This window comes from Aquarana catesbeiana, linkage group LG08 (genome assembly GCF_042186555.1).
Source record: "Aquarana catesbeiana isolate 2022-GZ linkage group LG08, ASM4218655v1, whole genome shotgun sequence".
In the NCBI taxonomy this organism is placed as follows: domain Eukaryota; kingdom Metazoa; phylum Chordata; class Amphibia; order Anura; family Ranidae; genus Aquarana; species Aquarana catesbeiana.
Genome location: NC_133331.1, coordinates 191,045,108 through 191,062,402, shown reverse-complemented (window position 1 = coordinate 191,062,402; position 17,295 = coordinate 191,045,108).

The window sequence follows — 17,295 nt, the reverse complement described above, 5'->3', positions numbered from 1 at the left end:
CCTATTCCTTGATAGTACCACTTACTTTGCCAGCTTTTTGTTGTCCTGTCCCAACTTTTTTTTAGACGTGTTTTTGCTATCAATTTCAAGATTACCTATCTTAAAATGGTAAATTTTCTCAGTTTAAGCATGAGGCTTGCAAATCATTGCATTCTGTTTTAGCGTTCAAACTTTTTGGGAATTGAGGTTGTATGTCTAGGTTAATCGGAATGTTTAAACAAAATAGGATGAATTCAAATCACTAGTTTACAAATATAGAGCTGTTAATGGAACTGAAGGTTTCAAATTGCAGCTGTGAAATTTTTGGTAATGGTGAAACCTGACATAATGCTGCCACCTAGTGGTTACATTTATTTGCTACACAATGTAAAACTGATATGCAAGAGGTTTATTGGAAAAATTACCTTTTTATGGCTAGTACTCAATAAATCTAAGCCTTCATTGTGTGATATGAACATGCATGTATGACATTTTCTTTTCCACATTGAATTTCAATTATTTCTAGCCTACTTCTATTAATTTGAACGATCTTCATGTCTAAAAACTTACAGTGCCTTGAAAAAGTATTCTTGTCCCTTGAAATTTTCCACATTTTGTCATTTTACAAGCAAAAACATAAATGTATTTTATCGGGGTTTTATGTGATAGACCAACACAAAGTGGCACATAATTGTGAAGTGGAAGGAAAATGATAAATAGTTTTCAAAATGTTTTTTTACAAATAAATATCTGAAAAGTGTGGTGTGCATTTACAAAGGAACGTGCAGAGGAGAATCTACAGAGCATGCAGGACAGCCAGATAGTTGTTGAAAGAAATGGCAAATAGGCAGCACTCACAACACGAAATGAGAGTTTCCAAATAAGCATATATTGGATTGCCAAAAATAAGTATTGTTTGTATTGCTATCAGAGCCGTCTTTAGCATAGGGCAAACTTGCCCTGGGCCCAATCTTTGTTGGGGGCCCCGATGACAGTTTTGCAGAGCGCACGGAGGCTATATTCCCGCGCTAGGCAGCTGAGAGGGGGCGGGGCCGGGAGCTCCACTGACACTCTGACCCCGCCTACGTGCAGCCTGTATACTCGGAACAGAGCGTCTGTAGTGAGAGCCAGTGATCGGAGTGGGAACGTCAGTGGAGCTGTGGAGTGGAGCGCCACTGACGCTCCCATTCCGATCACTGGCTCTCACTACAGACGCTCTGTTCCGAGTATACAGGCTGCACGTAGGCAGGGTCAGAGCATCAGTGGCGCTCCCCGCTCCACCCCCCTCAGCTGGCTAGCGCGGGAATACATCCTCCCATGTTCTCTGTGCGCTCTGCAAAGCTGTCATCGGGGCCCCAATTCCCAGGTAGCGTGGGACCCCCAACAAAGCGTCAGTGGAGCTCCCGGCTGTTGTAGTGAGAGCAGAGTGAAAGCCCTGCCCACAGACCTGAATGTATGTAGTGAGTTTGCCTGGCCAGGTATGTGCTTACACCCATAAACTTCCTGACTGTTTAAACCCTGAGCTGTGTTATTCAACTGTAAAGCTGTGCGTTGCTGAAAGTTCTCTGACCATCACCTGTATAACGTCTGCAGTCTCTGATTGTCTCCTGCAGTATGTCCGTAGTCTCTGGTAATCTCCTGCAGTATGCCCGCGGTCTCTGGTAATCTCCTGCAGTATGTCCACAGTCTCTGGTAGTCTCCTGCAGTATGTCCGCAGTCTGGGGTAGTCTCCTGCAGTATGTCCGCAGTCTCTGATTGTCTCCTGTAGTATGTCCGCAGTCTCTGAACCTCTTACGCAGTATGTCCGCAGTCTCTGAACCTCTCCTGTAGTATGTGTATTAATGTGCCCCTTTACTTGCTCAATTATTTGGGATTGCTCCACTGCTCAGTGAGAGGTAATGATGTGCGTTAACCTCTAGCAAACCAATCAGCGAAGAGTAGTGATCTGCTTTAATCTCTAGCAACCAATCAATAAGTGGTAATGATGTGCTGTAACTCCTAGCAACCAATAATGTACATCAACCTCTAGCAACCAATCGGCAAGCAGAAATGATGTGTTGTAACCTCTAGAAACCAGCCAGTGAGCAGTAAGGATAGGCTGTAACCTCTGGCAAAGAATTGCAATCTCTGCGTGATCTGCTGCAGTAAACTGATTTTGAGTCTACCTGCTATTTTTTGTATGTCTCAAAATGGAGGGAGGCCCCCAAGAAAATGTTTGCCCAGGGCCAAATCAAAATTAAAGACGGCCCTGATTGCTATTAAAATGCTTATACTATATATCATATACACTCGAGTATAAGCCGAGGCACCTAATTTTACCACAAAAAACTGGGAAAACGTATTGAGTCGAGTATAGGCCTAGGGCAGTGATGGCGAACCTTGGCACCCCAGATGTTTTGGAACTACATATCCCATGATGCTCAACTACACTGCAGAGTGCATGAGCATCATGGGAAATGTAGTTCCAAAACATCTGGGGTGCCAAGGTTCGCCATCACTGGCCTAGGGTGTCCATCTGCATGCCTCACTGTGCCCATTCTCCCTACCTAATCTCCGGCGCTGTGTCCATCTGCAGCCTTACGAACTCCCGGCGCTGTGACATGCATGCAGTCAGTCTAGTCTGCGGCCAGTGTAACAAAGCCCCGCCCTGTCCCTGACGGAACACTGATTCAGTTCTTCAAAGCAGTGAGTCAGTGTCCCGCCTATCAAAGGTGAGGAGGAGGCAGAAGCGGTGCTTTGTTACACTGCACGGCCGTCGACTAAACTGACGTCACAGCGCCGGGAGATCAGGCGCACGAGGCTGCAGATGGACACAGGCTCGAGTATAAGCCGAGAGGGGCATTTTCAGCACAAAAAAAAAGTGCTGAAAAACTCGGTTTATACTTTAGTATATACGGTAATGAAAGTATGCTGTGACTATAGATCTCCTTTAACCCTTTTGCAGCCACCAACCTATGGGATACTGTGTCAGCAGCGGAGGCATTTACACACTCCCAGCTGCTACAGCAGAGCATGTGATTCTGACAAGCTGGCTATCAGGTGGAAGCGACTGGCCAGCCTTAGAGCTGCCTGATTGCTTCCATGCACCTCTAGTAGTGTAGTCTCCCCCCCCATGTTTTTCAGGCTCCATTGTTATCCTTGCAGATCCAGGACTGGCATGGAGGGTGCTGCAAAGGGGAGGGAGACCAGTGAACATCTTCCCATATTTGGCTGTCCATTGGCATTGGCTTTGGTAAAAGGCAGGTGGGTGTAAAAGATTCTTGATGTCTCATTAAAGAAAACCTGTCACAACAAAATAGTATCACATAGAGGAATTGGAATTTTGACGTACCTGTAAATTCCATGTCTTGGAGTACAGTACCGCTTGATATTCACAGGCCATGGGTTATAGGCTGGTGACTTCCAGTGATGGGACAATGGCAAAGCTTTTGAGGACACACCCACTAGGCATTTACCTATTATATTATTGTTTTTCAGCTTTTTAGAAAGCAATGCAGAGTAACACAGGAACAGAGGGGAGGGTGCCCTGTACTGTACTGCATGATATGGAATTGACAGGCAAGCCAAAATTCCTTTTATCTTAATTGTGCAGTACACGACCCAGACTTGATATCACCAGACCCTGAGACATCCCCAGGCAATGAATGAGAAGGATGGGTAATAACAAATCAACAGAACAGTGCTAACAAGTCCAACAATAACAGGGGTCAATAGCTCAACTCAGAGCACTGCTGCAAAAAGCTTGCAGCTGAAATCTGCATTAGCAAAGTAATGGATGTCCACCTGGTAGAACTTGGAAAAGATATGAGCAAGAAAACCAGATGGCAGTATTACAAAGCTTGGCAACAGAGTCTTGTTTTTCAAAAGGCCCAGGAATCATCCACCTATTTGGTAGCGTGAGCATGAGTACTGGAAAGGTTTTATCCTTTAACTACTTCCAGACCGCCCGCCGTCATTTTACATCAGCTGTTTGAAGAGGAGTATCGTTGTTATTGGAGCAGCTAGCTGTCATAACCCCAGTATCCTCTTCTTCAGTGAGTGGTCCAGTTTCAGATAAAAGTGGTCTCTGCGGCAGATTCACCGCAAGATCACTTTTATCAGCGGTGGGAGAGGGCACCTCCCGCCGTGCTCTGGTGCCCTCCGCCGCTTACCGGAGCCATCGGCAGCGGCGGAGGCGATCAGATCTCCACCCTTGCTGGGCATGGAGACGAGTGAGGGGATGGTGGCCCCCACCAGTCTCCATAACAATGCAGGGCGGAAGAGACGTCAAAACTTCACTTCTGGCCATAGCTCTTAAAGGGCCATTTTTTAAAATTATTTTTTTAAATGACAATTTTTTTTTTTTTTTTTAATTGCATTTTAGAGTAAATATGAGATCTGAGGTCTTTTTGACCCCAGATCACATATTTAAGAGGCCCTGTCATGCTTTTTTTTTTCCTATTACAAGGGATGTTTACATTCCTTGTAATAGGAATAAAAGTAACACAATTCAACACAAAGTGTAAAAATAAAAGGTAAAATAAATAAGGAAAAAAAAAATTTAAACACACCCCGTCCCGACAAGCTTGCGTGCAAAAGCGAACGCATACGTGAGTAGCGCCCACATTTGAAAACGGTGTTCAAACCACACATGTGGTGGTATCGCTGCCATTGGTAGAAGGCTAATTCTAGCCCTAGACCTCCTCTAACTCAAAACATGCAACCTGTAGAAATTTTTAAACCTCGCCTATGGAGATTTTTAAGGGTAAAATTTTGTTGCCATTCCACGAGCGTAGCGCAACTTTGAAACATGACATGTTGGGTATTAATTTACTCGGTGTAACATTATCTTTCACAATTTAAAAAAAAATGGGCATTTTTTAAAATAAAAAAAGTGAATTTTTTCCAAAAAATGTGCGCTTGTAAGACCGTTGTGCAAATACGGTGTGACAGAAAGTATTGCAACGGCCGTCTTTTTATTCTCTAGGGTGTTAGAAAAAAAAAAATGTATAACGTTTGGGGGTTCTAAGTAATTTTCTAGCAAAAAAACAGTTTTTAACTTGTAAACAACAAATCTCAGAAAGAGGCTCGGTCCTTAAGTGGTTAAAGGATAAATTCACCTTTTGTAATACGTTACTCCAATATTCAGGGTGTAACATTACAGATTGGACAAATGCAGATTGTAGGAAGTTCAGAATACAAGACACAGTGATCTGTGGGTCTGCAGTGTCTGTCTTCACACCAAGCAAAGAAGGATTTCCAGGTATGACCAGAATTTTTTCTGGATGGGATTTTAAACAACTTGGGAATGACTGAGTCACGGATACCCCTGTCCCTCAAGATCCGAATTGACACACTAATGCAGTTAAAGCTAATGAATGAGAAGTAGGATGGAATGGGGGTACTGAGACAGAAGGTCTGGCCTGTTTGGAAGGGGCCAGGAATAGTCTCCTAGAAATGTAAGTATATCTGTGTACTATGTTCTTCTGGGTCAGTTTGGTGCAATGAGAAATCACTGTTTTTCTCTTGCTCTATTTTGTGAAGCAGTCGAGTTAGTATCCGCATTGAAGGAAAGACTGAAATGAATTGGACAGAATCCAGGGAAATACCAAAGCATCCAATGCCAATGCTAGAGGATCCTTGGTCCTGGCTGCAAACTGGGGTAAAATAGTTGAACTTGGAGGCTAGGAAGCCCACATCTGGAGTCCCCCCATTTGTGATATAGAAGATTGAAGATGAAGGAATCATGCCCCTTGGTTCAGGTGGTGGAGACTAAAGTAACCCACCTTTCAATTGTCCAATCCTAGGATGTGAACAGCTGAAAGGGCTGGTCAGTTTTGCTCCACCCATGAGAAGATCAGACTTATTCTGTTAAAGTGTTACTAAACCCAGGACCCTTCATTTATAATATCTGGTCTCCCACAGTACACAGAACATGGAAATGCAATTATTTTAGTAAAGACTTCTAAATCCCTTTTCCTGATGCCAACATGGCAGCATACTAGTGCTCTGCCTCTTGAACACCCCCTTAGGACCAGTGAATAGCACAAAGGCATAGTTAGCCGCCACCCCATTCTTTTTTTCCTCATACCTCAATGCACCAGTGATGAAGTAAACAGCGTTATGTCCCCACCTCTGCCTCCGTGCAGCATCCGACTGGGTAGAGCCTCTCCCAGTATGAGGTCCCAGGCTCAGGCTGCTAAATGCGCTATAGCCTAGGGAGCCCCTACTGTGGGTCTTGATGGGGCCTGCAGCATTTCCTCACTAGGAACTAAATCTGCCATTTACTAAGTGACTGTGGGCAGAGGTGTGGGGGGTCAGCTGTTGCTTTTATTTCGTTTGTTTTGGCCACTTGTGCCATTTAGGGTATGCTGTCCCTTTTTTTCTTTTGTTCCCCGTTTGTCTTTACTTTTTTTTCTTTCCCTCTCAGGTCCCTGGCGGTGGCTCAACGTTTGTGCCATCCTGGGGGATGGAGCATGTTTTGTTTGTCTGCTACATCCACCCTATAGGGCCAGCGTGGTCGCCCTGTGCTCCTTTTCTTACTAGGGGGCCCTGTGATGATATCATTCCGCACCAGTTTGAGCATGCTCAATGGCTGGCGGAGGCTCCGTCCGCCATCTTAGGTGTGGAAAAAAACATGGTATTTTGCCAGCAAGTGGGTGTATGGGTCGGGGGGGGGGGGGGCTTTGCCTTCCCCTGGTCTATTAATAGGCTTAGTCTGCTAAGAATGGCAGGCAACTAGCCTCCAACTGTTCTGACTCCCCTCCGGTGGTGGACGCAGCAGTCATCAGGTTGGCCAAGAATGTTACTCTCCCAATGGAGGATCCAACCTCCTTTAAAGATGCAATAGACAGGTGGATAGATCTAGATTTGAAGAGAATCTATCAAGCGGCTGGGGCAGCCTGTCGTCTAGCTGTAGCCCTCACCTTGGTGGCCAGTGCCTTGAAGATTTGGATTCAAAATGTTGAGTCAGCCATAAAAGAGAGGCAATATTATTCAATCTCTAGAAGAACTCAAGGCGTCTTCCGATTTCATCAGTGAAGCGGCTATAGACACAATCAAGTGTTCAGCTAGGGCTATGCTACACTGTCACAGCTAAAAGGGCCCTATGGTTAAAACCTTGGGCCACTGATGCATCATTGAAACAGAATTGGTGCAAGATCCCTTTTTGGCAGTAAGATGGAAACGGCCATATCAAGAATATCGGGGGCAAGTCAGGCATACTTCCACAGGACAGGCAGCGGAGGCGAGCAAGATATTTTCCTAACCGATCTCATTCCTCCAGGTTCAGGGAGCAGAGATCCAACAGACAAACCAGAGGGTCAGGTGGGGGATGGAAGAGTACCCAATCTACCTTCCTCAGGGCACACTAGACATTCGCAGTAGGATCCAGGCTGGCACGTTTTGTGGATGTCTGGGCGGAGAATTGCACAGATCTATTGGGTAAAGGCAACAGTCATCCGGGGCCATTTCTGGCAGTTTCACAGAGCCCCTGCTCCGGATCATTTCTCCCCCACCAAGATCCCGGAGGTTCCACAGAAGGCAGCAGTTCTGCTACAATATGTACAAACCTTACAAGCACAGCAAGCCGTGATACAGGTTCTGTCTTCAGAAAGATATACCGGGTTTTACTCCACCCTGTTCATGGTCTGCAAAAAGGATGGAGGCTGACGTCCAGTCATAAATCTAAAAGGACTAAACCGCTTTGTCCTTCTGGAAAGATTCAAGATGGAGTCCATCCACTAAATCATCCAGGCAGTACAAGCAGGCGACTGGATGCTTTCCTTGGATCTACAGGACGGCTATGCGCATGTCCCAATCCTGCCCTCTTTTCAGAGGTATCTCAGGTTTGCCATTGGTCACGCACACCTGCAAATTTACCAGCCTGCCCTTCGGCCTATGCACACCCCCCAGAACATTTACAAAGGTTCTCATTGCAGTAATAGCCCCGCTAAGAGTGCAGGGTTTTCGGGTCTATCATTAGACGATGTCCTTCTATTTGCCAAGGATCGGAGAGAATTCCTGACACATGGAGATCCTTATCAACACCTTACAGAAGTTCAACATCAAGAAGAGCAAGCTTGCCCCAACCCAGCAATTGGTATACCTGAGGGCACTCTTTAATACAACCAATGCCTCAGTCTTAATCCCGCCAGCAAAGGAGACAGTCAGGACATGCAGCAGTTCCAGCAAGGGTTCCTTGCACAGTGGAGGAAACAGTTCCTAACACAACTGATAACAGTATCTTTCAGCATAAGGAGGAACAGACAGTGGTGGCTGCAGGAGACCCTGAAGAACTTGCGCCCCTTAAGTCCATTAGACTGGATCATTGTTACAACAGATGCCAGCGAGGTCAGCTGGGGGGGCACACTGCGAAAGACATTCTGTTCAGGGCAGGTGGAGACTCCCAGCCAAAGGCATAGTCTTGAATGTACTAGAAGTTCAAGCAGCATTCTTGGTTCTCAAAGCCTTACAGCACAGGATCCAGGGCAAACCAGTCACGATGCAGACAACAGGGCGGCGGTAGCTTATATACAATAAGCCTGTCCATGGAAAAAATATGTAGGCTGCCATGGCTATAAATGTTAGTTGTCTGTTGCCTTTGATACATTGTGTAAATGTCCCAGAACATGTACCGTGACACCTTTCATTTGCAGATGTTTGTTCAATGTCTGCGACCCTGAAATTTTAGTTGTCTGGATGCATTTTGCTCTAATATTTCTGAAGGTCTGTACTGGCAGTCCCTATTTTTTGTTGACAGGTTTACTTTTAACAGACTACAGTAGTTTGTATTTTGACAGTAGACCTTCCATTGCAATATTGTGCCCCTTTTGGGAACATGCAGAAAACCTTGAATCTGGCTTCTGTTGATCACCACTCTTTCACTATTAGCATGCCAAATCTAAATAAGGCTAAACCAGGGAAAAATCTCCGCTATCAATGATGCAATACAAAACAAACCTTTAAAATAAGTGTCTCCAAGTGTTTGAGATAAAGCAGGGCTGCCAAGTGTTGCCCATAGTGACCAGATTATCCCTGTGGCTCAATGTAAACGTTAAAAGACATTATTGAAAACATAACAGACACACAATTACTAAAATAAGCTTATTTACTTAGAAATGATACATTGGACATAATCTGTGTACAGAACAAAGCAATTTATGGTAAACTTAATATAAGGCACCTTTGAAACCAGATGCTGTACAAAATACATTTAGTGTTACACTTTGAAAGGTTATTCTACATTTATGGCTATATATATATATATATATATATATATATATATATATATATATATACATATATATATATATATATACACACACACACACATATATATATGTATATCTTAATAGTATAGCCACTGTTTTATATCATTCTCTTATCTATTTACACTTGCTATATTACCTACAATTTTATCTTGCTGTATACATGATACACAGATAAGGTCAGACATTGGTACATTAGGACATAACACATAGTTACAGGTGAATGAATGTTCCCTTTGATCCCTGTAGGTTAGGCCATAAGGAACCAAAACAAAAAAATTTGCTCAAGAGGTGTACAAACGGGTCATTGGTGGACATTTTAGAGGTTTTAAAAGTTCATGTTTAACAGCTTACATTAAAGCTGAAATCCAGGAGGTATGATCTTTAGTGCATACTTACATAGGTCCAGCTTGGGCCAATGTAAACGCATACCTTATACCTTTGGAGCCACTGGGGAAGCTGTCAATCATCTCTCCTTTCCACCTCGTCCAATTGGAGACGGCCTTGTATTCAACAAAAAAAAAAATACAAGATGTTCTGTAAATGGCATCAGTGCTGATCAAGTGACCTCTTGTGGTCAGTGTACAAGCTGCTTGGCACAGGCCTGCGAAGATTGTGGCAGTCACTGTATTAGCACTCACTACTACAGTGTGTCAGCTTCCTCAGTGATCCATCAGTTCTGAGATATGCATAATTGTGTCGGTCCAAACTATCCCAAAGTAAAATATGCAATAAAGACCATACATGGAGTTCAGTTTTAATTTTGTAACAATAATACACAGGACACGTAAGAATAAAAATTTGCAGTCCCATGTAGGTTTGGTGTTCTCTGGATACAACATTGCAGCATTAAACATTTATTCTATTTTAGAAACTGTTAAATCACATTTTAAGGCAAGTCGACAGATGTAAGCTTTCGACCACAACTGTGTTAGGACGGAAGAGAATAAGTGTCTTCAGAGAATATAGGTTTTCAGGTCAGCAAAATGTAAACAATGGCAAAAATATTTAATATAGCACTGCACAATAAACAGCTCAGCCAAATATAAGAGGCATTTAATCGAGTCTAAAACATTTAAAGAAAATTATGTTTATCTGGCCAAAACTGCTCATTACACAGTGACAGAGGAGAGAAGCAGATACTGAAAATGGTTTTAGTACAGCAATTTAAATACTGATATTAACACACTGCACTCCATCCAAAACAGACTTGGCTCAAGGATCAACTGCAATCAAAATGTTTTTTCAACTTTGGACAGGAAGCGAGGTGAAATCACCAAAATAGGATTCTTAACAGCATTGGACAGACAACTGTATATATTCCAAATCTGTCCAAATGTTTTTATTTTCTTTTTAAAGTTTATAGTTGGGCTTTGAGAAAACAAAGTGCAACGTGCAACATGCCAAAACAAATTTTGCACAATGTGCAAAATTTAGAAACCAATGTTGGTAATTGGTCTAAAAAGTCTCCTGTCCTTGCAATATTAAAACAAACCCATCAGCCATCATAACCTTGTAAAGCCTGGTACACACTGCTAGTTTTATTGCATTCAACCCAGTGGGCTGAAGGGAGAAAAATTGACAGCTCATGTTGGAGCCGCTGTACCAGCTATCCAATGTTAGTACAGCGATCTCCCCTGCTGTTCTATTGTGTTCTCCCAGGGGGACCAGAACACTCTGGTTGGCCCTCTCAGTCATTGGCTGAGAGCGCTGACCCGGAGTCGGTCGGCAGATCTTTTTCAGTCTTGCACCATCAACAGAAGCCTTCAGGTGGACTGGCTGCAGTACACACGGGCCGAATGTCAGTCTGTTTTGTTATTGAACCGGCCAATGCCACCTGACATTTGGCCGTGTGTAAGGAGCTTCAAAGTTCTGAAACATACAGGTTTGTTTTTACATTTGTTCGCTAGAAATACCCTTCATTATGTGTGTGCCCCTCTGAAAAAGCTTTTAATTACTAAGAGTAAACTTCCTTGACTTTGGGATTAAGCCATGCCGGTCTCTCAATGTCTACGCCAATGAAAGAGTACCTCAGTGGCCAATAAGGACACATTAATTCTAGAAGAGAAACTGAGTTGGCAGGACTTTGTCATAGAATTACAGGACTAAAGCCTCCTACACACAATGAGAATATCGGAGGAATAATTGTCCGTTTTGTTTTTTGCATGATAAGCCTCGTACACACGATGGGATTGTTGGCCAACAAAGTGTCAGACTTTTGTCCGAAGGGCGTGTGCCAGGAATTTGTCTTGCATACTAACGGTACACGATTGTCAGCCAACAAACACGAACTTAGTGACATACTACATGGAATTTCAGCTCTTGAGTGCCACCCTTTGGGCACCTTCTGCTAATGTTGTGTTTGGTGAGCATTGATTCCAAGCATGCATGTTTGTACTTTGGACTTTTGTATGACAGACTTGTGTACACACGATACGAAAATCTAACAACAGACTGTTGTCTGCCGAAAATTTACTAGCCTGGCATCAAACATTTGTTGGCAGAAAGTTGGACAATTGTCTGGAGCGTACTAACGGTTGGATTTTAGGCAGTCTCTTACCATACAATTCCCTGCCGAAAATCCGATCATGTGTACGAGGCTTTAGTCTCAAATTGAAAACGAAATGGTTATTAGATTTACAAAAATTCTCGTACGACAAAACACAACTGCCCACAATGATGTAATGTATTCTTTCATTTAGATTGTAAGCTCTAAGGAGCAGGGCCCTCTGATTCCTACTGTATTAAAGTGTATTGCATTTGTGCTGTCTACCCTCAAGTTGTAAAGCGCTACGTAAACTGTTGGCGCTATATAAATCCTGTATAATATTAATAATAATAATAATTTCCAACAGTCTTGGTCACTCAATTTTTTACAGAATACTACTGTACATCTTAAAACAAAAATAGTTTGTTCTGTTATGGAAAAAAAATTGTGCTTGTCCCTTCACATAATTTCGCATGAACTGTTGTGATCGGCTCTCAGAAGCTGTGTAATAACGATCTGACAACCGCCCTGAATGTGGTGATTTTCTCATTGTGTGTACAAGGCATAAAACCCTTTCAAAGAGGAAGTTCACCTTTTGGAACATTTAGCATGTTCCTAATGCTGCAGCCAGATCCCTGCACTCCCTGTGACAGCAGTACAGGGAGAAGTTCCCCCTACTGTCACTTTTTGATATCAACGCGGCTGTGCAGGGCTCCACCCACACGGCCGTGTCATTCATTCATTCACACTGAGCTTGATGTGCGAATTAACTACAAGCCCCAAGATCCTTTGCAGCTGTCGGTTTTTAGTTCTCAATGAACTACCATAGCGCGAGGAGCGTCGTGGTAGTTCGTTGATAATTCCTGTCAGTGTATCTGCTTGCCCGTACGTGATGTAAAGGCACACAGATGCACAGAAAGTTTTACAGAGACCTGCATGGCACCAGCAATCTACTGATTGCTGGGGCAATGATTTACAGGCTAAAAAAAAAAATAATTGCACATTTTTTACCTGGAAAAAAAGTGCATTTTATCTTTAAAAGTGAACTCATCTTTTAACAAACCAGTTTCACAGGTGTGTCCAGAAAAGGGTGTTCTGGGCAGAATTTTTCACTGAAAAATAAAAAAAAAACTGAGTTTCACTTCAAGCCCACGTGTCTTGTTTTTGAATTCGATTTCAAAAGCCTTCAAAACACTCAAAGCATTAAATTACAAGTAATATAAAAACATGTTGATGGAAGCTGTAATGAAAACTGTTCTTTGCAGTGTTGATATTTGCAGACTCTAGATTTATCTCTTGAGGAAATACCTGAGGAACAGTTTTCATAAACCTATTTCGATTCAGAATTTACATCCATAAAGGAACCAACATCATACTGCCTATCCAGAATGTTTTTTTTTGTTATATGTGGATAATATAAAAAACTCAGTCATATTATCTGTTCCCAAATTTATAGGCATTATTATCTGAAGCATGCTAACCATCTACATCACCTCCAGAGCAGCTGGATTTAAAAGTAATAAAGGATAGCAGGCGTAAGCAATCTGTGAAACTGCTGCTTCGTGCAGGAATGACAATTTGCCTAATCCTTGTTTAAAATGGATTCATGGAAAAGACATAGCTTGTGGGTTACAACAGCATGTGATCCATGATTTATGAAATTGTACATAAAACCAATACTTTGAGCAGCCTTCACTACACAAATAGTATTACTACATAACCCAACCAGGATTCAATTTCTGTTTTAAATAATCTTACTTTTATGCAATCCAAGAGCTTTTTAAAGCTTGTTAACATTCAGCGATCTACATTATTTGAAATTTTAAAATAATGTGTTTTTTAGGATGCATGCACGCCATGTTCTTTTTTTTTTTAGACTTTGCATGTGATGGCTGCAGCGCTTGGAATGGTGTGACCTGTGTGATAATAGCTTTGAGAGCAGGTGAACTGAAAATTACTACCGGTCACAGGACTACATACAGTCTATAATGCTTCAAAGTAAACTAGACGCACACATTTCATAAGATGTAAATTAAAGAAGAATTATAGACAAAATTTTCTTCATTTTAGATCAGGGTTTTTTTTTGGCACCATCTGTGCCCATTGGGGAGATTTACCTTCACGTATACAAAAAAGGAAGCGAGGAAATCCCTGTAAATTAGAGGCATCCCTTGGGGCCCCCCAGGTCATCAGAACTGGTGTCCCCATTGGAAAATTTACCTTCTATTACTTTTCTTGGGACAACCCAAAATTTGGGATTTTCTTACTTTTACTTTGCATGATAATGGTAAACAGAATAAATCAAGCGGGTGAATATCTCCCTAATGCACTGGCAGCAATAAAAACTGGCAGGTGTTCTAATCCTTCTCCATTTTATCCAAAATGTTGCCTTTTTAGTTATACTTTAAATCCCCATTTACATGGAAATGTTCAGCTAAAGCTGTGGATCTTTTACCCAGCCTGCACCTGTTGTACAGTATATAGTGACTGCACAGAAAAAGTAGTACGCAGATTCTCGTATGATACTGCCAAGCAGTCAGGTGCCTATATCCACTGGTGGCTCTACAAACATGCTTGATCAAATTTGGTGGTTGTTGTAGAAAAGGGGATATGGCACCACTGCCAAAATTCTACAAAGGGGTAAACATCTAACATCAGTAATCATTCCATTATAATAGGTCATTCCCCCCTCCTCCCCAGCGCATTAACATGCATTAGTACTGGAGTAAATAGAGGCTGTTCATTAATCAGGATCACCTACAGTAGATCTAAACCCTAACTAAATTATGTTTCGTTTGCACTGCATGTCAAACAAATCCAATTTTCCCCCATAAAATATAGCTTTGATTTTCTTTTCGGTTTCATCATCTTTCCATAGCAGGGATGCAGAACTCCTCCAGGCTTTTTCAGCCACTAAGTGTTTACATGCATGTATCCCATGTTGCTTTTGCCCAGCTTACTGCTGACAGTCAGTATACCTGCCATTGTACATCGGCAGAGACACACTCTGTTGTGCAGGTGATAATAAAAAAGCACAACTGGGCAACAGTTGTCACCCCACATAAGTGCCTAAAAAAAAGACCACCAGGTGTTTTTAAGATCTGTTGATTTGAAAAGATCAAAAGCTTTTTCTGAAAAAACATTATAAAGGGAACCTCAAGTCACAGCATACACTTTTCATTTTATAACAATATAAATAGTCATTTCTGACATTCCAATATATGTTTCATAGAAAAACCTCCTTCCGTGTTTTGATTGCTGTCTATCTGCTAGTTATCTCTTTCAACAGCTTCCTGCATGCTTTGCAGCTTCTCCTCTGCTCATTCCTTTGGTTTATATTTCTAAGGAGTATACACCCCGTGGTACCTTGCTGTCGGCAAGAAGTGATTTCTATACTGATTCATCTCAGCACCTCTGTAGTTCAGAAGGCAGGCTCTGTGAAATGTGTGACACATTAATATCTACTCATAGCGTATAGTGAACATGTGTCACAGAATTCAATTAAACAAAGGTGTGGGATTTTTCAAAAATACATTTTTCAAACTTGAAGATCATTCAGATTAATAAAAGTAGGGTGCATAAAATTGAGATTCAATATGAAAATGAATATAGGATTCAAAATTTTGACCACAGATACACTTTAACACTTATATCAGATTTTAATGATTGGGTTTACATCTACTTAAATGTCAGATTGCCAAGCCACGGGTCTAGCATATTTAGTTACCTATATAAATCAAACATTAGCCTATAAAAAAATCTGTATGCTGAACATGAAACTCCAGTTCTGTTGAACAGCTTTATACATTGCAAGAACTGCAAATTTTATTTCAAAACCTTAAAAACTTATCTAAATCCCAAACCAAAATGTAGAAAATTGCAGCTTACCAGTCCTTAGATGATGTAGCTGAATTAGTTGTCAATTTTATGGCGGCTTCTTTTTCACCTGCTAAAACGGTGAATAACTTTTCCTGTCCCCGGGAGGCCACACTCACTCCACCACTGTAGGGGGGAGGACTAAGTAGTTTTTAGACGATAACATTGTTTGCGATTTCAGTTAATCTCACAGGAAGTGACAAGGACACTGCATTCCCGGCAAGATCAACAGGTATTTCCTGCAGTCGCTAAAAATGTTCTTAGCCTGATGAAATTAAATCAACAAAGCTACCAAATCTAAGGACTGGTAAGATGTAATATATTACATTTTTGTTCTTGGGTTTAGTTAACCATTAAATGTTCTGTAGGTTTTGGTGAAGATGAAGCTTCTCGTGAAGCCGAAGGACAATACCAGAAAGCAATATAATTTGACCTCCAGCTCTCTGCAAAAATGTGAGGTGGGCATTGATTTTAGGAAACCCTCATCTACAAACTTGAGAACTGTAGTCCTGGAGAAATTTTTTTTGGCCATAAAATTAGAGCTCACTGCAAAATGAATGCAAAAGGAAACATTTATTTTACATAACATGGTTTGTGTAGCTTGGGTGTAAAAGGTTGTTGTAGAAGTGGTTGTAAAGGCTCAAGGCTTTTTACCTTCATGCTTTCTATGCATGAAGGTAAAAAAACCTTCTCTATGCAGCAGTCCCCCCAGTCACCCGAATACTTAAGTGAGCCCCATCGCGATCCAGTGATGTGCATGACAGACCCAACTCTCTGGTGACTCATTCCTCATTGGCTGAGGCAGCTGCTGTCAATCACAGCCAGTGAGCCTATGAGGAGAGAGAGAGGATGTGGCCAAGCCACGGCTGTGCGTGTGAATGGACACACAGCAGCGGCTCGGGAGCGCGCCTGCTCAGGTACCTCAAAAGCAAGCTGCTTGTTATGGGGGCATTCAGCAGGAGGGAGGGACCAGGAGTGGCGCCGGGGGACCCGAGCTGCTCTATGTAAAACCATTTCACAGAGCAGGTAAGTATAACATTTGTGCTTTTTTTTTTTTTTTTTTTTTTACAACCACCAACAAGGTTTACCATCACTATAAGGGCTCATTCACATAGGAGTCTAAAATATAGCACTTAAATGAGTACAGCAAACAGTTTTGTAGATGTCTAAATGCAGCACTACAGTAATCAATGATACCATACACACAGCTGTGTCTACAAATGAAAATGTGCCCTGCACTTAAATGCATAAAAAAAATTAAGTAAATGTAGGACACTGCTGCTTTTAGGGCTGTGCAGATCTGCAGATTTTGTGTGTGGTTACACAGGATCTTCTGCTAGCTGTGCCCAGAAGAGCCTGCAGAAAATACGCATATATATGTCTGTGTGAATGAAGCCTTATGAATATAATATTTGTTTCCCAAAACTGGAGTTTCCCCCAAGACCATTAGTTTACACAACCCTTTCTGGCCAGCACATTTTATAATGTCACCGTTTAACATCTTGAGAGCCTGCTAAAAATATTACTGTACCTGCCTCTCAGATTGCCCGATTCATTTATGAAAAAGCATCAAATTCTAGGAATTACAAGTGTTCAATGTTTGTTTCTGGACTACCTCACAACTAGCATATTACTTTGACAATTAGGGCTATATTTACGAAGCAATGAATGATTTTCATCATACATTCACTGGTGAATCAATCA